The sequence below is a fragment of the Cervus elaphus genome, chromosome 33 (genome assembly GCF_910594005.1).
Source record: "Cervus elaphus chromosome 33, mCerEla1.1, whole genome shotgun sequence".
Lineage (NCBI taxonomy): Eukaryota > Metazoa > Chordata > Mammalia > Artiodactyla > Cervidae > Cervus > Cervus elaphus.
Window position 1 is genome coordinate 59,022,062 of NC_057847.1, and position 23,799 is coordinate 59,045,860.

The 23,799-nt window shown below is 37.4% G+C and overlaps 1 pseudogene; it reads left to right on the top strand.

Annotated features, from left to right (window-relative positions):
- LOC122688517 overlaps nt 1–17,744 on the top strand; it is a 33,297-nt pseudogene extending 15,553 nt beyond the window's left edge.
- Nucleotides 17,745–23,799: the final 6,055 nt, after the last annotated feature.

Here is a 23,799-nt window from a genome sequence, read left to right on the forward strand (position 1 = left end):
TTTCTTCCATAACACAGGAGAATGACTTTCTGTTTTTTTCTCTTTCTGCCTCCTACAGCAATGGCTAGGAATCCTTCTAAGTATCTTTGTCCAGCTAGGTTCATTGTATGATCTTATTATTCATGCAGGGAGTATGCAGCGTTCCAGGTGGAGAGAACAGCAAGTATAAAGGAACGTACGTATATGGTGATTGGGTATTTTGAGAGAACTACATAAAATGCTGTTTCTAGTAGAGGGTTCAAAATGCTATTTTGAGCAGAGGACTCAAAATGAAGAGTAGTTACAGATGAAATCAGAGAGCTAGGAGGGGGGTCAATTTTTGGAGAAAACCACAAAATTCTGTAAAGCAATTATCCTTCAATTGAAAAAAAAATTTAACAAAAGGATCAGGGAAATCACCATTTAAAGAGTGAGTGTGTCATTTCTGAGCCACAAAAACACATAAAACATGATTATACACACATACGGAAACAGAGATGGACAAACAAACTATACCTTAGAATTTTGAAACAGACAAAAGGGAGGTAAAATAGTGCAAAGCTATCTCTATCCACTATGTTTTATTTTGATACACACAGACTTTGGGATATAAACCTGTACCTGTGTGATGACACTGCAGTCTTCATAAGTGAATCCAGGCATTTTTCTCTGGATAAGTATTTTCTGTAATTCCAGCACATTCCTTAGCAAGTTACAAAATAATGTTCCTTATAGACCAAGAGCCCACTTGATGAGCACATATGAAAATGTCTTGCTCCCAAGACCCAGGGAACCTGGGCATTCAATTCCCATTTAGCCTACAAGCTGATTCCTGGGACTCTGCCTCTCCAGACACTTGCCAGTGTATAGATGGATGGTGTTAATTTCAGACGGGGAAATCTACTAATGCTGTCCTGAACCCTGCAAACAAGGTCAGACATTTGTAAGAGCTGTAGCCCTTCAGGAAAACATGTGCCACTTTATTCTCTCCAGTGTGTTTTTTTTGTATTCTGTCCAGAGATTTCTTTTTAAAAATGTACATGTATCAAAGATAATGAGAAATATTCCTGTGTCTAAATTTTCTGTGATTCCCAATCACTGAAAAACTGGAGAGCTTCCTTAGTTTGATTAGAGAGCAGACTGTCATCAGGGTGAAAAAGCATCAGCTGTCTGGAGGAGAATTGAAATCACTGTACTTTCAGGTCTGTCGGTCAGACTGGCCTTTTAGGTTCTTCGAGGAGATTGCATTCCAATAAAACTTGTGAAATGGGTGACACATCTTTAAACATCTCCTAATTCTTTACCCTCCTCCATGTCCTGTGATGCTTCTCTCTTCCTTATGTTCTTATCCTCTTCCATAACTCTTATCATCTAATCAAAATTAACCAGTATTTCTTAAGCAGCAATTAGGCACAGAATGGTTCTAGTTATTGTGGGAAAATAAGGTCATTGCCCTTAAAGAGCTTTTAATTTAGATGAGGAGACAAGATATTTACCAAAAAAAGAAAAAAAAAAGTATAATAACAGATGGTAAAAAGCTACTGTTGTGTATCTGTTTGGTACTTTGCTTCCTACTTGCAGTTTGTTAAGACGTACAGTGGTAGCAGTCAGAACTTATAGCTGGCACAGTCTGCCTTAATCCAAGGTCACTAACATGGAAACTCACAGAGACAAGGCTCAGAAGCGGCTCCAAGGTACTGAACTTGGATGACAAGAGTCAATTATTGCATTCTTCAAAAAGATGACAAGTAAACAAGAGACCTTTTTTTTGGAAGGAAAATGAGTCTCAAAAAGAACTGCTCAGATAATGTTTCTCACTCATCTATTGAAAAAAAAAAAAGGCTGTGACATCCTGCTGTTAGATGTTTGAGTTTGGTAGAGCAAAACTCTTACCTGTAGCAGTTATGGTGCTAGGCAACAGAGACATAAGATTTAATCAATCACACTCTCTACCCTGAACCTCGGCATAAGTAGAAGAAGGTCATGAATAGATGGATTCCTTGAGGAAAAAGACTGTTACAGATTAAGTGAAGGTGAGTTATTGGGAAGCAAGCACACCCGCCTTCCAAATCAGCCTCCATCAGTGAAGAGTCACCAAAAGGAGAGCGGGGGCAGGATTCTGTGGCTCTTTGCATGCTGGGGCAGCACGCAGAAGTCTGGACATTAAGCTCCAGAAGAGGGACCCTGATCAAAGGTCTGGGGGCTTCTAAACTCCTTGGCTGGGGACCTTGTCCCTAAGCTTAATCCAGAATTGAAGCACTCAGAGAATACCCTCCCCTTTGGTGATTAAGAAACTGAGGTCCAAGCATTAAGAATACAGCTATAAAACTAGTAGAATTCTGTGCCATCAATCCAGTATTCATGGTCATGAGAATTTTAGTGCCTCCACTGGTATCATCAGGGACTAGAGTTCAAACCACTGAGCATGTAATGTGGTTACAGCTAGTCAACTTGGTAGAACCATTACTCTGAACTCTTGTTGCAATCCTCTGCAGGACTGGATGCCTTTGAGCATCAGTGTAACCAGTTTCTTTGAAGCTTTGTAGCAGCCAGTCTAGAGAGAATCAGTCTTGTGAAAGTTAACCCTAACTTTCAGATGTCAAAAGAACAGAAATCTGCTTTGGGAAACACTAACCTTAGGAGACAGGGTTCAGAGCCACAGAGGTAAAGAGAGAGATGAATTTCAAGTAAAAAGATATATAAAATGCTAGATGTTACTGAACCTATGACCAACATCCACTGGATCATAGAAAAAGCAAGAAAATTCCAGAAAAAAAAATCTACTTCAGCTTCATTGACTATGCTAAAGTCTTTGGCTGTGTGGATGACAACAAACTGGAAAATTCTTAAAGAGATGGGAATCCCAGACCACCATACCTGCTTCCTGAAAAACTGTATAGAAGCAACAGTTAGAACTAGACAAGGAATGACTGACTGGTTCCAAATTGGGAAAGGAGTACATCAAAGCTGTATATTGCCACCCTGCTTATTTAATTTATATGCATAGTACAGCATGCAAAATCCCAGGCTGGATAAAGCACAAGCTAGAATCAAGATTGCCAGGAGAATATCAATAACCTCAGATATGCAGATAAAACCACCTTTATGGCAGAAAGCGAAGAGGAACTAAAGAACTTCTTGTTGAAGGTAAAAGAGGAGAATGAAAAAATTGGCTTAAAACAACATTCAAAAACCGAAGATCATGGGATCTGGTCCTATTCCTTCGTGGCAAATAGATGGGGAAACAATTGAAACAGTGACAGACCTTATTTTCTTGGGCTCCAAAATCACTGACGACGGTGACTGCAGCCACGAAATTAAAAAATGTTTGCTCCTTGGAAGAAAAGCTATGACAAACCTAGACAGCATATTAAAAAACAGAGACATTACTTTGCTGACAAAGGTCCATATAGTGAAAGCTATGGCTTTCCAGTAGTCATGTATGAAAATGAGAGTTGGACCATAAAAAAGGCTGTGCACCAAAGAATTGATGCTTTTGAACTGTGGTATTAGAGAAGACTCTTGAGAGTCCCTTGGACTGCAAGGAGATCAAAACAGTCAGTCCAAAAGGAAATCAATCCTGAATATTTTTTGGAAGGACTGATTCTGAAGCTGAAGTTCCAAAACTTTGGCCACCTGATGCGCAGAACTGACTCTTAGAAAAGTCCCTGATTCTGGGAAATTTTGAAGGCGGGAGAAGAAGATGACAGAGGATAATATGGTTGGGTGGCATCACTGACTCAAAGGACATGAGTTTGAGCAAACTCTAAGAGATGGTGAAGGACAGGGAAGCCTGGCATGCTTCAGACCATGGGGTTGCAAAGAGTCAGACATGACTGTGTGACTGAACGACAACCACAACTGAATTATAGGGAGAATGAAATACAAAAAAAGATGTAAGATTTAAGAAGAGAGGGGATATTAGTGTCTATATTTCAATAGTAATATGCAATCGGAAATCAGATTTAAAGTTGTTGGACTTCCCTGGTGGTCAAATGGTTAAGAATCTGCCCGGCAGTGCAAGAGGCACAGGTCTGATCCCTGGACCAGGAAGATGGTACAACCAAAGAAAAACAGCCCAGGCACCACAACTACTGAAGCCCACACAGAGCTGTGATTTGCAATGAGAAGCCACCACAATGAGAAGGAGCCCACATTCACTCCAACTGGAAAAAGCCCATGTGTAGCAACCTTGACCTAGTACAGCCAAAAAAATAAATAATTTTTAAAACTTTAAATAATTGTTAAAAAAAATAAAGAAGTGATTAGACGATAGCTTGAGATATGAAGAGATTGTGACAGATACTCCGTTTCTAATGCAAAGATACCCAAGCTTGTGTGAAAGGAGCTTCTGAAGACGGAGAAAGTTAAGATGGTTAGAAAGAAGTGTTCTCTGGTTTCTTGTGCTCAAATGGTTTCTAGTTCTGCTAGTGAGTTACCCGTGTGTTAAATTAAAGGGCATCATGGGTACTTACAGAAGTGTTTTCATTTGATTAAGGCTAATTTTATGACTATACTCTTAACTCATGGAATATCTCTAATTGGTGATCAAGCCAAGCTAAGAGAGTCATCTTTTTCTATCACCCTTCACATTTCAACATCATTCTGCTCCTTTCCTTATATTTCAGACAGTTCTGTCTCTACAAAACAGCATCCGTACACATATTTTCTCCCCCCTCACTCCAAGCCTGACCGGTCAGAACAGTTGTGGCCAAAATCAGTAGTGGACAAACTGAATGGGGATTTTCCTCTCTTCTTAGGAAATCATGTGAAAGTGTTAATCAGTCATGTCTGACTCTCTGCAACCCCATAGACTGTAACTTGCCAGGCTCCTCTGTCCGTGCAATTCTCCAGGGAAGAATACTGGAGTAGGTAGCCATTCCCTTCTTCAGGGGATCTTCTCAATCCAGGGATCAAACCCAGGCCTCCTGAATTGCAGACAAACTCTTTATAGTCTGAGCCACTAGGGAAAGGCAATCATGTATCTAACTTCAATAGCTACAAAGGAAGGAACCAGGCAGAAGTGAATTGACTTTTTATTTTTACTTTTTATAGGCTTAGCAAGTTATAACTGCAATTTTACATTTGTAACACTTTTTGAAGTATAACATTCAGGCACCAAATGAGGAAGCAGGTACAGAAAGTTTCAGAACATTTCAAAATCAGAAGAAAAGTGAATGACTATACCAACATTAAACAATCAGATGCTTCTGATCCTTTTTAGTTTCTTCAACTTCTCTGTTGATACCATGCAGGTGAAAAATGGCTTGTTTTCAGGATGCAAAACCATCACATCCTAGAATTTGTCTCTCTTTGGTGGATTTTGTCTTTGGTTTTTCTTTTTTTCAGGTCTGGATATTTCCATTTTGAGACCTGATGGCCTTCTTCAGGATATTTCTAGGCAATGTGACAACAATAGCCCAGGTAGTTGACTGCCAACATCAGTCAAAATAATAGCCTGGTATCAGGAAGAGACTTTAACCAGTTGAATGGTTGTTTTTTTCCTTTCACTTTTCAACTCATCATTCAAAAAGCACACACATCCCTGCAGATCATTTCATATATGAAACATTTATTAAGTTGCATTATATTAAGCAGAGAGAGTTAACGTTGCCTGTTTCCTGATTCAGGTCCTTGGTTATACCACTAGAAATGTTCTCAGCACATGGTAAGTCTACAGGTCTTCCTTAGTGTATATCTGGGACTCAGGCAACATTAACTAGAGCCAATAATAATTTTATTCAGAGAACAAGTGTATGGTCTAATTCACACCATTTTTTTTTTCTCAAGACTAAAAGATACGTGTTTTTTTAATACAAACTGTTGAACACAATAGTTTTTTGGATATTTTTTTGAATATTCTTTGAATACAGAACACCATTCATCCTGTTGTAGCGTGCCTTGCCAAATTGAAGGTCACAGGCTCCTAGCACGCTAAAGCGGGAACTCATGAATACATATGAAGCATACTTTCAGTGGCAGAGATGGTGATTGCTGGGCCCAGATGGGCCTGTATTCATTGTGAAACACATGCCTGGGAAGATCATCCACTCTTTTCCCTTCATTCTCTTGCTCTAAATAGCTTTTCCCTATTAACATTGACTACTAAAAATAAAATAAGTGTTGTTCCAAAGAGTCCATTTAAGGCTTTTTTTTTTTAAGGAAAATGTTTATATTACGAGGAGAATAATGATCTGAAAAATTCAAACATCTGTTCTCTTCAAATGATTACTGTATCCCACTGATCCTACTTTAGAAAACTTTCTAGTTGTGCTGCCATTGTTGGCCCTCAACACTTCCTACCTGGGATAAAGTTATTGCAAAAGTTCACTTCTTGATTCCCTAGCCTTACCTCTATACATATATGTTAGGGTGTGCCACTGAAGCTGGTACCATGCCTGAGAGAGGCAAATCTCTTTCTTGGGTTCATCTTTTAGCACATGACTAAAATATTCCTTATCTCTTTTTGTCAAATGACAATTTTTCTATTAATTCTTTAGAAATCAGTTCTAATATTGGGAAGTGAGTTTTGTAAGATTCTATTTTTAGGGGCAGATGAACAACTCCATTTTACTGTTTGACCCCAGAAAATATTTTTTTCCTATTTTCTTTTGTGACTTTGATAAATACTCAGATAATGTAGCTGTAAACTAATTCTTGAATCTAGAGAAATTATTTCTAACACTTGTACCCTTAACAAGTGATGATACACATACACCTCTGCTTTAGGCTCATGGAATGCCAGGCTCTCTGGTGGCACCGTTTCTGCAATGTCATTCCTAAAGACTATAGTATCTTCCCTCCCTTGATCCACTCAGTGAAACTGTTTCAGTATATGTTGTCTGACAGACCAGGCAGAGTCAGTTCCCATTATTTCAGGCACTTAGAAACTTTATTTATACCATAATTATAAAAAAGAAATCCTCCTGAATTTTGAAATTTAAATTTGCCATTGTCTTCTTCCACCAAGGCCTATGTTATCTTTTAACTCTCATGTATTATGTCAGGAATACTGTTGTCTCATGATAAGATTTTAATACCTGCATTAAGTAAATCTATAAACCAGTGTTATTGTATGAACTTGTAGCAGTTCAAATATTTTAGGAAGGTCATGAGCTCTGAATATAAGTTTGAAGCATGGCATATGTGGCAATATGATTATGGATTTCAACGTATTTTTACCAGGGTGGCCAAAAAGAGCATAGGAACTCAGCAAAAACCACACAGTTAAATCTACTGAGGCTAATGGGAAAGTTATTATCTTCTAAAAAATAGCACAAGTTCTTGTTCTAAATTTTCATATATAATACAGATACATACATATGTATGAACATGCACACACACACACTCAATACAGATGTCATTGGCTTTCTTTTAGTCATTAGTGTCCATAAATAGCTCCAGTATCATATTGTCTATATGCAGGGAGACAGAACTACATAATGGTTGAATTAATAGATTTTCGAGTCACACTGGCATTGTTCAAATTTGGCTCTGCCATTTTTATATATAAGATTTCTGTTGCAGTTAAAGGTAATAACAATAATCACTATACCAGAGTATATTGTTAGGATTAAACTAAATAGTATAAAATCATTCTAGCCATTCTTGAAAATGAACAGGATTTTGGGATTCATACCATCTGATTTCAAAACTTATTATAAAGCTATAGTATGATAGTCACAAAATGATAGACATCAAAATCAATGGAATAAAATGGAATAGTCAAAAACAGACTCACACTTATACCATCAAATGCATTTTGACAAAGATGATAAGCCAAGACAATGGATGAATCTTGACTCATGCCTCAAACCATCCACAAAAATTTCCTGAAACTGATCATAGTCCTAAAATAGATAAAATAGATAAAACTATTAAAGACCTAGAAGAAAGCAATGAAGAAAATTCTTGTGATGTTGAATTAGGGAAAAAAAGAAAACATAAACCAAATACAAAAAGTACAAAATGCAAAAGAAAATTAATAGAGTCCCTTGGAAAACAAGATCAAACTAGTCAATCCTAAGGAAATCAACCGTGAATATTCACTGGAAGGACTGATGCTGAAGGTGAAGCTCCAACACTTTGGCCACTCAATGTGAAGAACTGACTCATTGGAAAAGATCCTGATGCTAGGAAAGATTGATGGCAGGAGGAGAAGGGGACAACAGAGGACAAGATGGTTGGTTGGCATCACTGACTCAATGGACATGAGTTTGAGCAAACTCCAGGAGATGGTGAAGGACAGGGAAGCCTGGCGTGCTGCAGTCCATGGGGTTGCAAAGGGTCAGACATGACAGCAGCTGAACAACATTCATACAAATTAAAGCTCATTGAAAGATAAAGTTAAAAAAATAAAAAGGAAAGTCATAGACTTGGAGAAAATGTGTGCAATGTGTATATAACATATAACTAAGGGATCTGCTTCCAGAAGTATAAAGAACTGTTACAATGTAATATTAAAAAGATGACCAAAAAAATTAAAGAAAACAAGTAAAAGCTGAACATATATTTCACAAATAAATACAAATAGCAATAGGATATGAAGATGTGTTAATCACTACTTTTCACCAGAGAAATGCAAATTAAACCACATAAAAACCACTATACATCTATTAAAATGGCTCAAATTTTTAAAAATAATATTGAAGTCCTGTTAATTTGCAATGTGTTAATTTCTGCTGTACAGTAAACTGATTCAGTTATACACACAAACACACATATATATATATATATATATACACAGTCTTTTTCATATTCATTTCCAGTATGGTTTATCACAGGATATTGAACATAATTCCCTGTGCTATACAATAGGAACTTGTTGTTTATCCATTCTATATATAATAGTTTGTGTCTATTAACCCCAAACTCCCAGTCCTTCCCTCTCCCATCCTTCCCCCATCCCCCTGAAAACTAGAAGTCTGTTGAATATATCTGTGAGTCTTTTTGTTTCTTAGAAAGATTCATTTGTCTCTTATTTTAGATTCCACATATAAGTGATAACATGCATCACTAATCTTTCTCCCTTTTACTTCACTTAGCATGATAATCTCTAGTTGCATTCATATTGCTACAAATTCATTATTTTGCTCTTTTTTGCAGCTGAGTAGTATTCCATCTTCTTTATCCACTTATCTGTTGATGGACACTTAGGTTGTTTCCATGTTTTGGCTGTTGTAAATAGTGTTGCTATGAACACAGGGATGCTTGTATCTTTTTGATTTATAGTTTTTCCAGGATATATGCCCAGGAGTGGAATTGCTGGATCATATGGCAACTGTGTTTTTAGTCTTTTGAGGAACCTCCATACTGTTTTTAAGAGCTGAGTGACAGATATTTTTTACCACTTTTCTTTCATCCACTTCCTTCTTTCTGCTGATTACAGCACAAATCTGACATCTATCTCTCTCTTTCTTTTTTTTTTGCTACCACCACAAATGCTGTATATTGTCACCCTACTTATTTAACTTATATGGAAAGTACATGATGAGAAACGCTGGGCTGGAGGAAGCACAGGCTAGAATCAAGATTTCTGGGAGAAATATCAATAACCTCAGATATGCAGATGACACCACCCTTATGGCAGAAAGTGAAGAGGAACTGAAAAGCCTCTTGATGGAAGTGAAAGAGGAGAGTGAAAAAGTTGGCTTAAAGCTCAACATTCAGAAAACAGATCATGGCATCTGGTCCCATCACTTTATGGGAAATAGATGGGGAGACAGTGGAAACAGTGTCAGGCTTTATTTTTGGGGGCTCCAAAATCACTGCAGATGGTGACTACAGCCATGAAATTAAAAGACGCTTACTCCTTGGAAGGAAAGTTATGACCAGCCTAGACAGCATATTAAAAAGCAGAGACATTACTTTGCCAACAAAGGTTCGTCTGGTCAAGGCTATGGTTTTTCCAGTGGTCATGTATGGATTTGAGAGTTGGACTGTGAAGAAAGCTGATCGCCAAAGAATTGATGCTTTTGAACTGTGGTGTTGGAGAAGACTCTTGAAGAGTCCCTTGGACTGCAAGGAGGTCCAACCAGTCCATCCGCAAGGAGATCAGTCCTGGGTGTTCACTGGAAGGACTGATGCTGAAGCTGAAACTCCAATACTTTGGCCACCTCATGCGAAGAGTTGACTCATTGGAAAAGACCCTGATGTTGGGAGGGATTGGAGGCAGGAGGAGAAGGAGACGACAGAGGATGAGATGGCTGGATGGCATCACTGACTCAATGGACATGAGTTTGAGTAAACTCCGGGAGTTGGTGATGGACAGGGAGGCCTGGTGTGCTGCAATTCATGGGTTCGCAAAGAGTCGGACACGATTGAGCGACTGAACTGAACTGAACCACCACAAAATTTATTCTTGTTTCAAAATGCAGGTTTGTTATCTTGAACTGAAGCAGCTATTGAGAATCACGAGGAAAAACTCATTTGTGAAGCTGGTAAAGCAATTAAATTGAAGGAGATCAGATTCCTGGTCTACAAAGCCAACATACTATATCTCATTATGAGAAAAATAATCTCTACCTTGTTCAAACCACTATCATTTTGGGGTTTCAATTACAACTGAATTAGTCTTTATAGACGGAAGTGTCATATAATACATACTTTATTTGGAGTGACATGTCATATGCAATTTCCTGAGATTATTTTTTTCCCTCTGGGAATTTTTGATACTCTCTTATGGTAACATTTAATTTTGTAGCTGAAGTTGCAAACAAGAGGATAAGTGATACTTTTGTAGCATAGAGATACATTTTTGGCTAATAAAATTCTAAAAAGAAGATTTACTTTGCCAACACTAAAATTCAAGAATTATACATAAACTGTGGCATTTTGGAGTTCAAATTAATGAAAATAAATGTTAGTCAGAACTGAATATACGTAGAGCAAATATTCCACAATTTGCCATCATCTTCCCCCTTCCTGTCCCTATTAATCATGATACCTGACCTATTTCACTCATATTGTTTACCTGACCTCTTTCGGCATTTGAATCTGTAACCACCAATTTAAGACAGAAATGCATTGAATGTATTACAGAAAGCTCCACACACAGCATGCTCCCATTTGTTCATATTTGTTGTTGTCTAGTCATTGTCATATCCGACTCTTTTGGGACACCACGGATTGTAGCCCTCCAGGCTCCTCTGTCCAGGGGATTTCCCAGGTGAGACTACTAGAGTGGGTTGCCATTTCCTTCTCCAGGGGATCGTCCCAAACCCAGGGATCGAACCTGGGTTTCCTGCTTGGCAGATGGATTCTTTACCACTGGGAAACCCTCTTTCTTATATTCAACCAATATTTTTAAACTACTATCCTTCTAAACAATAGGAATATAAAAACCACCCAAGTCTTTACATTTTGGAAGGAAAAGACAGACAATAAGCAGCTAAATACATTCTGATACTTCTGTTCTTTACGATGAGAATGAAAGAAGTTTGAAGAGAGAGAGAGGTTAGGAGTAGGGAGTCCTGTGCTGTACATTAGATTATCCGCATAACCTCTCTAAGGAAAGGCCCTTTGAACTGGGTCCTGAATGACAACTAGGAATCAGCTATTCAAGAACCATGGACGATCATTTCAGGCAGAGGAAATGGCAAGAATAAATCACCTGCAGTAAAAATGAGAGTGAAATATTTGAGGACCAGAAAGATAACTGGTATGGTGGGGATATAGCCAGGAAAAGAGTAGTATCAGAACAGGTTAGAGGAGGTAAGAGTTCTTGTTGTTCAACACTTTGGAGCCTAAGAATTTCCCCAATTTTCCTAGGATTACAAAAATGTAAAAAAGAAAAAAAACAAAAAACTTCCTTTTTATCTGTTGTCATGAAATTTCTAAAAAAGAAAAAAAATCCTCTTGGCTTGTGAAAATGGATCTTCGGTAGTCTCAAAAAAAAAAAAAAGATGAGTTAAAAAAATTAAGTCTTGGTGTATACCTTGTGTGGGAGCATACATGCAGAAGAACAGCCATTCTTAATTAAGGAAACACCATGTCACAAACAATCAGAGCTGAGCCCTTTGAAATGTTCCCTCACATGCCGGCAGAATACAAAGCCACCATCAAATTTTCTGCATTCTGCATAATGTGCTGGTAATTAACCTTATAAACATTTTCTGAGCAAGTCTCATAGTTGATAAATGCAGTTAAGGGCAAAAATCCAGCAAGGTTATTGAATAACAATCAGTGCCTCCAGAATGAAAAATAACCCACCTTCTTCTGAAGTAAGATATGAATAGACTTTACTCTTGTAATTAATGTTGCTGCATTTTGCATGAAGATGGGATATTTTTCATTTAAAGCCCATGTGTTAATTTTCCTTCCTAGACAAGCCAAAAACCTTGACTCCTATCATCAGACCTTTGGTACCTCTTTCTGTTTCCATCTTGGGTCTCTGCCAATGCATCATATTCTGTGTTTGGACTTCCATGCTGGGGTTAGGGCACAGATAGTCACAAGAAACATTCATTTTGTTTTCAATCATACTGAGATTAAAACAAGCCACATGAAAACCAAATGCTACTCCTACTACAGTGCATATGCCAAAGATTAATCCGAAAGGCGAGGAACCTCAAAAGCCTGGATTAATGAAAGCAAAATACAAGAGCTATTGTATAATAGGCAAATGATGGTACTGGCATTAAACAGTACCAGGCATCGATATATTGCAACTATCTTGCAAAGTCACGATGATTTTGAATCTCCAAATAATTCTGGACAATGAATAGGAGGCCTGTGGTCTAGTCCAGTTCTGCATCTGGTCCTTGGTAAGAGCTTAAGAACCTCATTTAGCTTCTAAGAAGCTTAAAGTCTTTTTATCTACCAAGAGTAGAGATGGACCTTGAAAACTCCTACGTTCCTTTCCAAAGCTGATTTATTTTGTCACACAGCAGACACCTAACACAACATTGTAAAGCAACTGTACTTCAATAAAAATTAAAGAATTAAAAACATTTTAACAACAACAACAAAAAAAAAAAAAACCCTAAAATTTGTATGAGTTTGAGAAGATTCAGTTGTTCTCTTTTTTTTTCTTTTGGAAATATAAAGTAAATAACATATTTGCTAAGGTGAAAAGTAATATGTGGGGGGGTATGTGTGTTTGTTTTCACCTCAGTTTCTAACCTTTTCTGTGTCTCAGTGGCTTGCCATTATCAAGTGATAAAGATACTAGCTTGAGTCACAAGATCCTATAGAATCTGATCATATCCACACTGCAGATTCATCTTCTCCCTCCTGCTGGAAATCTGTCTCTTGCATTCTAGGATACTGAATAGTTCTTGAATGTGTTATTCTATTTTCCTCTATTCTCAATACCCTTTTACACCACCCTCATTTACCTGAAAAAAAAAAATCTATTTGTAATCAAAAGCCCATTTCAAGCAAGAATTATTCTAAAAGACTGTCTTGTGTCAAGACCCTCAGTCACTCCCTCCTCTGTACCAGTCCTTTGCCTCACATCTGTATTCTGCATTTATCACAGTTAACATATTTGATTCTTCATGAAACCAGTTGTATGTTATTTACGTTACCTAACACTGTCTTTTACCTCAAGAAATGTTCAGAAAATGTGAGTGAAATTTAAATCCTTGAACTTTGTGATATTTTTAATGAACATGTGCTAATTTTTGTTCTAATTTGATAAATGAGTTTGAGAATATATGTAGTATTCATGTTGTCAGTTTAGTAATTTAAACAAGTGTTGACTTTAAAAAATACACAATGTTGAGAGTTGTGAGTTAACTTTTATTGGGGGCAAAATGAGAACTATAGTTCAAGAGATAGCACCTCAGATAGCCCTGAGAAACTGCTCCAAAGAGGTAGAGGCGAAGGTCAAAATATATGTTATTTTGTTGAAGGGGTAGTACATGTAATCAATCCCATATTTTTTGCAGAAGTTTTCTGCTTGTCATGAGGAGCAGTCATCACTATGAAGAATTTTAGTGCTTTTCTAGATACAAAGAGATACAAGAATTGAACTCTTAAAATTGGCTCCTGAAAAGATTTAACTATCTGAAGACTTGTGCTTCCAGTTTCCTCCCCCACAGCACCCCACACTCCACCACCCCCACCCCCGCTGCAGGCTGCCTCATTTCTGCTCTCTACCTTGAATTCCTCTCAGAGGGTGTTGAAAATCAGCAGCTGCAACAGCACATGATTTAATCCTTGTGGTAGATGGCAAGTGCAGTGGCGAGGGCCGATTTGTAGTTGATCCAACCTGTTAATACAACCTGTATACAACAGATAAATACTGTTTCTTAACCATCCACTATTAGAATCAAAATTACAACACTAGAAAATAATATTTTGTACTGTATTAGGGAGAGAATTCATCATATATTTTCTCAATAATCTTAAAATATAAATAAATATCTAAAATTTTTAATCCAAGGCCAAAAATTTACAAAGAGAGTCAAATTTTGTAATGAGACAGTTAAAACAAATTTTGTAAGTTAATCTTATAAATGTCAGATCAGTAGTTTTAGATCCTATAATTTATGGAAATCCAGTATTGGCTCATGACCAATGTGCCCAGTTAAATTTCTAGGTTCTTTTTTTTATCTCATAATCACTGAACACAAAATTTTGTCTCTTAAAAAAATGGATACTGTTCCTTCATATTCTTAAAAATAAGTCCTCTTTTTATGGACATATAGATAAAATTATATATAGATCTACATGGCATTTATATATGTCAAAGCTTAAGACTCAGTTGTTAATCATAGATGTTTCATTTATTGGTAAATGCACTACTAAACACTTTTAAGCTCTTCTTGAAATACATAGTAAACTGTAGTTTAAAAATTGACATAGAGTATGAAACTAAAAGGCTTTAGATTTGCAATGGTGATTTCTTCCAATAGTTTAAAATTTAACATGAAAAATTAAAAATCTAATAAATAATAATCCAGAACATATTATAAAAATATAAAAGGTCAAGCTCGATATTGATGCATTATATTTAGTCACATGATTCAGTGATTAAATATGCCTTGTACATAATTGTACGTGTTGGTGTTCAGCTTATACTTATTAAAGGAGGAAATATTTCCAGTGATGGCTCTTGTAATGTGACTTCATAAATTTTGCTTACTTTTATCCATTTAATTTTTACTTACCTACATATTTGCACATAGTCATAAATATATCCAGGACCAATTCATATCCTCTCATAACTAAAGACATAATTTCAGAGAAATTGAAAGAAAGTGATATTAGGAGTTACAAATATTTGTTTCGTTTTTTTTTTTTTGTTCTCCAGGGTAAACTCACTTTTTCTTTTGATCATACTGAGTAACACCTATTTTTATATTTTTATGTTTATAATATGTGATTATGTTTCTGTTTCACCTATCTGCCTCTCTTCTAAAGAAAGGTTGCTGAAAATAATTTTCTCTTTATTACTACCAGCTAGCACAGAACTAGGTATATAGATATTAAATAAGTGCTGGTTCAGTGAATAGTTAAATGGATGGGTGGATGCATGGATGTATGGATGGATAAATGCATGATTGAATGAATAGTGACAGAAATAAATAACTGTCTATGTGACTAAAACACAGGAACCATTTAACTGATTCATTGGTAATGTATATAGCATCCCAGAATCCTTTTGTTCACAATATTTCAGGTTTCATTTTTAGTTTTTCAATCTTCCCCAGATAGTCTCAGGTCAGCCAAGCTCACAAAAGCTAGTGCAGAACTGAATGCTAATTTAACAATGTACAGAAAGAAATATCACTGCTAAGCAGACAGGATTTATAGTTTCCTTGACCAACTTATGATCTCTGTAGGAAATCAAATGGGAAGCCAAGCTATAAAGACAAGTTTGCTTACTTCATATAAAGAATTAGAACAAAGAGTGTAAGGTGAATGATTATAATGTCAAATCATGTCATAAGCAATGAGTAGTTCAGAGCTGGCACTGCCAAATTTGCTTTCTGTTAAAAACTTACTTTCCAGGCTAACCAGTGTGGTTCTGATCAACTCACTTTCCAGTTCTCAGTATCAAATATTACTTAAGCATTCATTTTCTTTAATACATTGCTCAGAAATGTATTGCTTATATATTTTTGTCTAAAAATAGCAAGCTATCACAAGAAATGTTGAAAAATGCAACTTATTTGAATGTTAGTAAAACAACAAAACATCTGCACACCCAAGATAGGATTTATCTTCAAAATGTCAAAAGAAATACTCAAGTTAATTGATAAAGATGAATATATATAAAATTAATTATTTTATGTACAGTGATTTCATCAGGGCTTTGGGGAGAAGAATCTATAACAGTAAGTATGATAAGTTCTGACTAATTTTTATTTTCTAGACTCATGAAAAAATAATGAATATTATATTCAAGGTAAACAATTGAAAATGTTATCTTTAAAATTGTTATTTAGAATTGTTCTAGCAATATGGCTGCTTTGGTATTGTGAAAAATGATGCACGATTAAACATCTAGAAATGTTGAATACATTTTTACAAACATATATTTAAGTGGATAAGAGATCTCTCAATAGGTTGAGGTAAAATCCACATAAAGCAAAACTGAAAAAAATAAGTTGAAATGAAAGTGATGAACAAAAAATGAAGCCACAACTATAAACATATAACTATAGACACATATCTTACAGACATATGATGATACCAGGACCCTAAAACTGTGGGTATTGATCATCACTTGGAAAAAGGGGAAAAGTCTCAGAAGCAACAGAATTGAGATCCTCACATACATTGATAATCCTTAAGCCACTATATTTTCAGTGAAAAAAAGTAGACTAGAAAAACATCTACCATGGTCCTCTGATCCCAGTCGGCGGAGCTCAGCAGTCATGGCCAACCACATGTGCTCTACACTGGCGCCAAGATGCCCATCTTGGGGCTAGGCACCTGGAAGTCCCCTCCAGGCAAAGTGACGGAGGCTGTGAAGGTGGAGATTGACCTTGGACTCTGTCACATTGACTGTGCCCACATGTACCAGAATGAGAATGAGGTGGGTTTGGCCCTCCACGCGAAGCTGCAGGAGAAGGTTGTGAAACGTGAGGACCTCTTCATTGTCAGCAAACAGTGGTGCACGTATCACAACAAGGACGTGGTGAAAGGAGCCTGCCAGAAGATGCTCAGCGACCTGAAGCTGGACTACCTGGACCTCTACCTCATCCGCTGGCCCACGGGCTTCAAGCCTGGGGAAGACTTCTTCCCACTGGATGAGGACGGCAACGTGATTCCCAGTGAGAAAGATTTCGTGGATACCTGGACGGCCATGGAAGAGCTGGTGGACAAAGGGCTGGTGAAAGCTGTTGGACTCGCCAATTTCAACCATCTCCATGTGGAGAAGATCGTAAACAAACCTGGCTTAAAATACAAGCTGCCGGTTAACCAGATCGAGTGCCACCCATACCTCACTCAGGAGAAGTTAATCCAGCACTGCAACTCCAAAGGCACTGTGGTGACTGCCGATAGTCCCCTGGGCTCTCCCGACAGGCCAAGCCCGAGGACCCTTCCATGCTGGAGGACCCGAGGATCAAAGCGATTGCAGACAGCACAGTAAAACCACAGTCCAGGCGCTGATCTGAGTCCCCACGCAGAGGAACCTGATCGTGATCCCCAAGTCGGCGACGCCTGAACGCATTGCTGAGGACTTCCAGGTCTTTGAACTGAACAAGGAGGATATGACCACCTTGCCCAGCTACAACAGGGGCTGGAGGGTCTGTGCCTTGGTGAGCTGTGCCTCCCACAGGGATTACCCCGTTCATGAGGAGTTCTGAAGGAGTTTTGAAGCTGCGCCTGTCTGCCCTTGGCCAGGTGACCTGCCATCTCCCACCTCACTTTCCTTGTGTGTAGAGTAATTTGGCCCGTTTCCCTCAGTGGTGGATCAGCGACTTCTAGACAAACCGCTGAGGGCTCAGCCAGCTTGGTGTCACGTCCAAAGAACAGACTCAATAGATTAGTAGAAGTGTCTTCAGTTTTCCTTTGCCCTTCTTGTCTGGGGAACTGGGGAACATGCAACCCAAATACTCTTTTCTAAATTGAATTTACAAAATCAGAATAGTGCCTCTAACAGTGGGATTTTAGTTGCTTGGTACTGTAATCCTTTCAGCTAGACTTTTCTTTGCCTCAAATAAAAAGTGCTTTTATGAAAAGAAAAAAAAAAAAATCTACCAGTAAAACAAACAGAACAGCAAAGCAAGAGTATAAGGATTTTTTTTTTTTCCTTTGCTTTAAATAAGATCCTTGGGGAAAAGTATATGCAATTACTGGTCTAAGTTAGGAGGAGTTGTGGTTTTAGTTAAAAACACTTAACATAATCTAGAAAACCACAAATTAAGAAATAGCACTCCAATCGGGTGCTATGTTTAGTTTCTCAGTCCTGTCTGACTCTTTGCAACCCCATGGGCTGTAGCCCACCAGGCGCCTCTGACCACTGGGATTTTTCAGGCACGAATACTAGAGTGGGTTGCCATGCTTCCTCCAGCGGATCTTCCCAACCCAGGGACTGAACCCAGGTCTCCCACACTGCAGGCGGATTCTTTACTATCTGAGCCACCAAGGGTAATTTTATATAAATATAAAGCAAGAGAGGAGCAAATGTGGTGAAATGTTAATATTATACTTAGAAATTTTTTGTGAAAAGCAAAGTTCTCTGTATTATTTTTGTAAGTCTTCTCAATATCTCAAACAATTAAAAGAAAAAAAAGAGGTCACATCCTATAGAACCTTGCAGAAGGAAAAGAAAATCAGCTCCCAAAGATTATACTCTGGACTGGACTTCTCAGAAGTTTTTTGGTTTTTTTTTTTTTTTTCTTAGTATCATAAAAGCAGGGACTAAAAAATCTGAAAAGTACAAAATAATTGGGCTCTCAACTGAATGAGACCCATCAAAGTCTTCAAATATGTGAATTATCAGGTATGGTACAAAATATATATTTTGATTTTTTTCTCAATTTAAAGATGTAATTTTTGTTTCTGTTTTTATTTTAAATTATACTTAAAATCTATTAGGCTAGGCTTGGGTTCTCTGGTTGTTTCAGAAGCATTATTGTCTAATAAGTTACCTTCTTGACCTCTTCTAGGCATTTAAATTCCCTTTAAATGTCTCCCTGTTGTTATAACAATTAAATACCTCATTATTAATTCATAAATAAGATAAAACATTGTTCCCAATTATATGAAGGACACTTTTATAGTGTAGAAGCTTGTTTTTGATATATAATTTAGTGAAAAAAAATCATATGCTGCTTGATCTTATAAAAATGTTTATTTAATGAATAATATGTAATGAAAAAATTCTGAAAGAAACTTTACCAAAGTTAGTAATAGTTACCTTTAGGAGAAGAATATAAATATTCCAATTATTTTTTGGCTCATGAGAATCATCTAATTTTATGAATAGACAATGTATTCTAACATAATTAACTTTAGAGGGAAAAGGAGGTACCCATCTTTTCTTTCTCTAGTAAATTCTGAAACATTCATTTCTTTATTCAATTATTTTTTTGTTAAGAATGACATACTGATAATTAAAACAATCAATTTAAACAGAGCAAATGACTCAATTTTTCTTTTTCAATTGATATCAAATAAAGAAAATTTGAGTATCATAGACCTAATCTGTCTTTTGTTTCTCTAGATTTAAAAAAATAAATCATAATTCTGTGTGTTAAATGAAAGCAGTTTTTAAAGAATTTCAATGATATATATATATATTACATTTTTAATTTACTTTTTAAAATATGTTTTCACATACCCAGAGGTTGGAAACTACATTTCTACTTTTCTACTCCTATATATTTTGTGCATGTTATTAATAACATATGGGTGATTTTCACCCATACAGTGTACATTATATGAATTCAGCATGTGAGTAACTCTCTGGAATAAAATCTGAATTTCCCTCCCCCTTTATTATTTGTAGATATAAAAAATGCATATTCAATAAAGCAAAATGATTTTAATCATATGAACTTTTACTTGGGCTTCCCAGGTAGCACCAGTGGTAAAGAACCTGCCTGCCAATGCAGGAGAAGTAAGAGACATGGGTTCTATCCCTGGGTCGGGAAGATCCCCTGGAGGAGGGCATGGCAACACACTCTGGTATTCATGCCTGGAGAATCCCATGGACAGAGGAACCTAGTGGTCCATGATCCATAGGATCGCAAAGAGTTGGACACAACTGAAGTGACTTAGCAAGCATGCACATTTACTTACCATCTCCCTAGCTCTATCTTCCTGGCTTTTTCTTTCCTTCTTCAGTTTAAAAACCTCAAACTCCTTGCAAGTCATCAGTATTTTGATTCACGCTTTTTGGAAACAATCATGTTCATCACATGTACAGCCTGGTTATTGAAATTCATGTATATCCAGTCATTAATGATTAAACTGAATTGTTTCTGTGGCATAATAAGAAATATGTTTTTGATCTCTATCTCTGATTCCTGATATAGAACTGCTAAAACCCTTGGAATTTCCTGACTGTTAGTGGTGAGAGGAGAATCTTTTGTTATTCATACGAGTCCCTTTCTATCAAACCTGAGTTTTTGCTAATGAGGTGACTCTTGGAGGATGGGGGCTGGTTGTCACCAGAAAAAACTAAGTGATTAGAGAGTTAGAACTTTCAGTCCCACTCCCTGACCACTGGGGAGGGGAGAGGAACAAAGGTAAGTTAATCACCAATTGTCAGTCATTAGTCAATCGTGCCTGTTTAATGGAACCTTTATAAAAATCTTAAAGGAGTTCCAAGAACTTCAGGTTTGGTGAATATGTCTTGGTGCTAGAAGGATAGCATCCCTGGAGAGGGCATAGAAACATTTCATTCCTTAGAAGGCATGTAGCATGCCTCATCGTGTCTTGGCTCTCTTACACATGGCTGTTTCTGAGTTATTACTATATCCTTTAAAATGCTGTTGTGCTGGCTGAGCTCACTCAGTTGTGTCCGACCCTTTGCAACCCCATGGGCTGCAGCGTGCCAAGCAAAGTGCTTTCCTGAGTTCTGTGAAGCATTCTAGAAAATTATTGAATGTTAGGAGAGGAATTGTAATAACCTCTGTTATGGAACCAGTTGGTCAGAAGTATAGCAGTTCTAGACTTAAGAAGTGGGGACAGTCCTGTGGGACTGAGCCCTCAACCTGTGGTGTCTGTGCTAATTCTGGGTAGTTAGTGTCAGATGTGTGAGTATAGAAAAAGAGTTCTTCCCTTTCACCTCTCACAGCTGGAGAGAGAGAACAGTCCTAATATGCAGTTCTTAAAATTTCACCTTTTATACTAATTTGATTCATGCTGGGTTTGACCTTCTTTGATTTGTTCATAAGTTGAACATCTCATTGTCCAAAAAGCTAAACTATAAGTTCCTGTTATATGCTTGACAGATTCTTCATTTGATGAAAGGAAAGGTGCGTTAGAAACCTTGAAACCTCTCCAAGAGGAAGGGGACATATGTATACTGATGGCTGATTTCATGTTGCTGTTTGGCAGAAACTAACAAAATTCTGTAAAGCAATTATCTTTCAACTAAGAAATAAATTAATTTAAAAAAGAAAAGAAAAAAAACCCTGAAATAACTGATATCCTAAAAAGTCTTTTATTTTTCACCTACCCCACCAGCTAAGAACTAGAACTGTTAGGGGAAGCACACTGATTGAAACCGCCCACCCTGGCCAGGCACCATAGTAACCATTTGCATGAGTTGTTTTATGACAGGAGATCCTGATAAGGAATACAGAACTAATAAGCCACCACCAACCGGAAGAGTTCGGGAAAGGTCAAAAGGAAACACCACGTGTCTATCCACTTCCCAGAATCCCTCTTGCTAGCATCCATCTTGGCTGAGCGATGTGTGCGCCACCAGGAAAGACTCTGAATTAGAATGATTGGCCAAAGACTACCCGGAAACAAATCCCATCACCATAAAACCCAAGACTGCGAGCCACGCGGCAGAGCAGTTCTCCTGGGTTCCCTTACCTCCTGCTGTCCACCCGGGTGCCCTTTCCCAATAAAATCTCTTGCTTTGTCAGCATGTGTCTCCTCGGACAATTCATTTTCGAGTGTTAGACAAGAGCCCAGTTTCGGGCCCTGGAAGGGGTCCCCCTTCCTGCAACAGAACCAAGAAAACACAAGCTATCAATATGTTTTCCCAAATACGTGAAACTACATAATAGTTTTAATGGTACCACAAAGAGTAATTGGGATGTAGTAGCATATTACAATTTGAACTTATATGGACTTTCTCCCAGGATAAAGCAGCAGAGGTTTTTCTTCATGATATTCAAATGTGCTTCTTTAATTTTGTTTTTTAACTCTGAACACTGATGGTGGTACTACAGACAATATGTTGATAGCATTTATGTTATTCAAACTATTTTACCTTGAATATATAAATCTATAATCTGTCACTCTTCCTATACAAAACCTGAGAGAATTTCATGCCTTTCATTTGAAAAACCTAGCAGCCTTATGTCTTATTTATACAGTATTGACAGAGGTCATTCTCTTCCTGGAACCGTGGACATCTGTAAATTATCAGAAGCACAGGGGGTGTAATGAGTTATGCTGAGAATGGGAAAGTTTAATAGGAAACTGAGAAAGTCAGGTTGACCATTTATATTAGAAGAAACACTTTTTTAAAGTTGTATATGTAATTAATATATTTTCTCTTGACTTTTCACTTTCACTGCTTTATTTATTGCATTTTGTGTTTTGTAATCAAATGATGAATTGCAAGATTCTAGTCATGACAAAATTTTCATGACCTTCTCTTTTCGTCTTGCTTTAAAATGTCTGTTATAAACGTAAGCAGTCAAGAGAGACCAGAATTTTATAATCTCATTTTTAATCCCTACTAAAACATATACTTGCAAAGTTATTTTGGTAAAATTTCTTAGATTCTTCATCTATAAAATAGTTTACAGTCATTTCAAGACAGGTTAAAAATGTTGGTTGAGAAAATACCAAGTTTAGTGTAAGTGCTCACTATGACTCAAATGCTTAACTGACTTCCTCTAGATGGATTTATTTGAGGTTAATCAGTTTTTTGAGGACATTGGGAAGATTGATTTCTGTTTTATCAGTTATACAAATTAGTTGTCCATTCATCAGCATTGAGGAGTCTTAGTCCCTGAAGCCCACCACTCCTCTGCCTGACTTACTTGAACCGAAATTTTAGTTCAACCAGAGTGTAAGTTTTGCCCTTCAAATGGTGAAATCTGCAAGGCTAACAACTGTGTCTTGTTTACTACTGCTATTCTGAGGTCCATCTGTAGAGTCTGTGTGTGTGTGTGTGTGTGTGTGTGTGTGTGTGTGTGTGTGTGTGTGTGTGCGCGCGCTCCGTCGCTCAGTCATGTCTGACTCTTGGCAACCCTTTGGACTGTAGCCCACCAGACTCCTCTGTCCTTGGGATTCTCCAGGCAAGAATACTGGAATGGGTTGCCCTTTCCTCCTCCAGGGGATTTTCCTGACCCAGTGATCAACTGCATCTTCTGTATTGCAGGATTCTTTACAGCTGAGCCACTGGGGGAAGCCTGTTCTACAGGATTGGACAAAGCTGAAACTCTAAGCAATCTTCATTGAATGAAATCACTAAATGTTTTATGGTTACTTCCCAAAGCCAATCTCTGTGTCCCTCTCTTGGTCTCTTTCCCATTCACTTACTTCCCTGCCTCCCTCCCACATTCCCCGTTCAAATTAGGTGTTCCTAGTAAATACTTGGTAGTGACACATGCCGGATCTCTATTAGTATATAATCCTAGAGCATCAATTGAACTTTTTGAGTTTTGCTGTGTTAAGCCCATTTGCAATGTTGAGCACATACATGGTAGACTTTCAAAATGT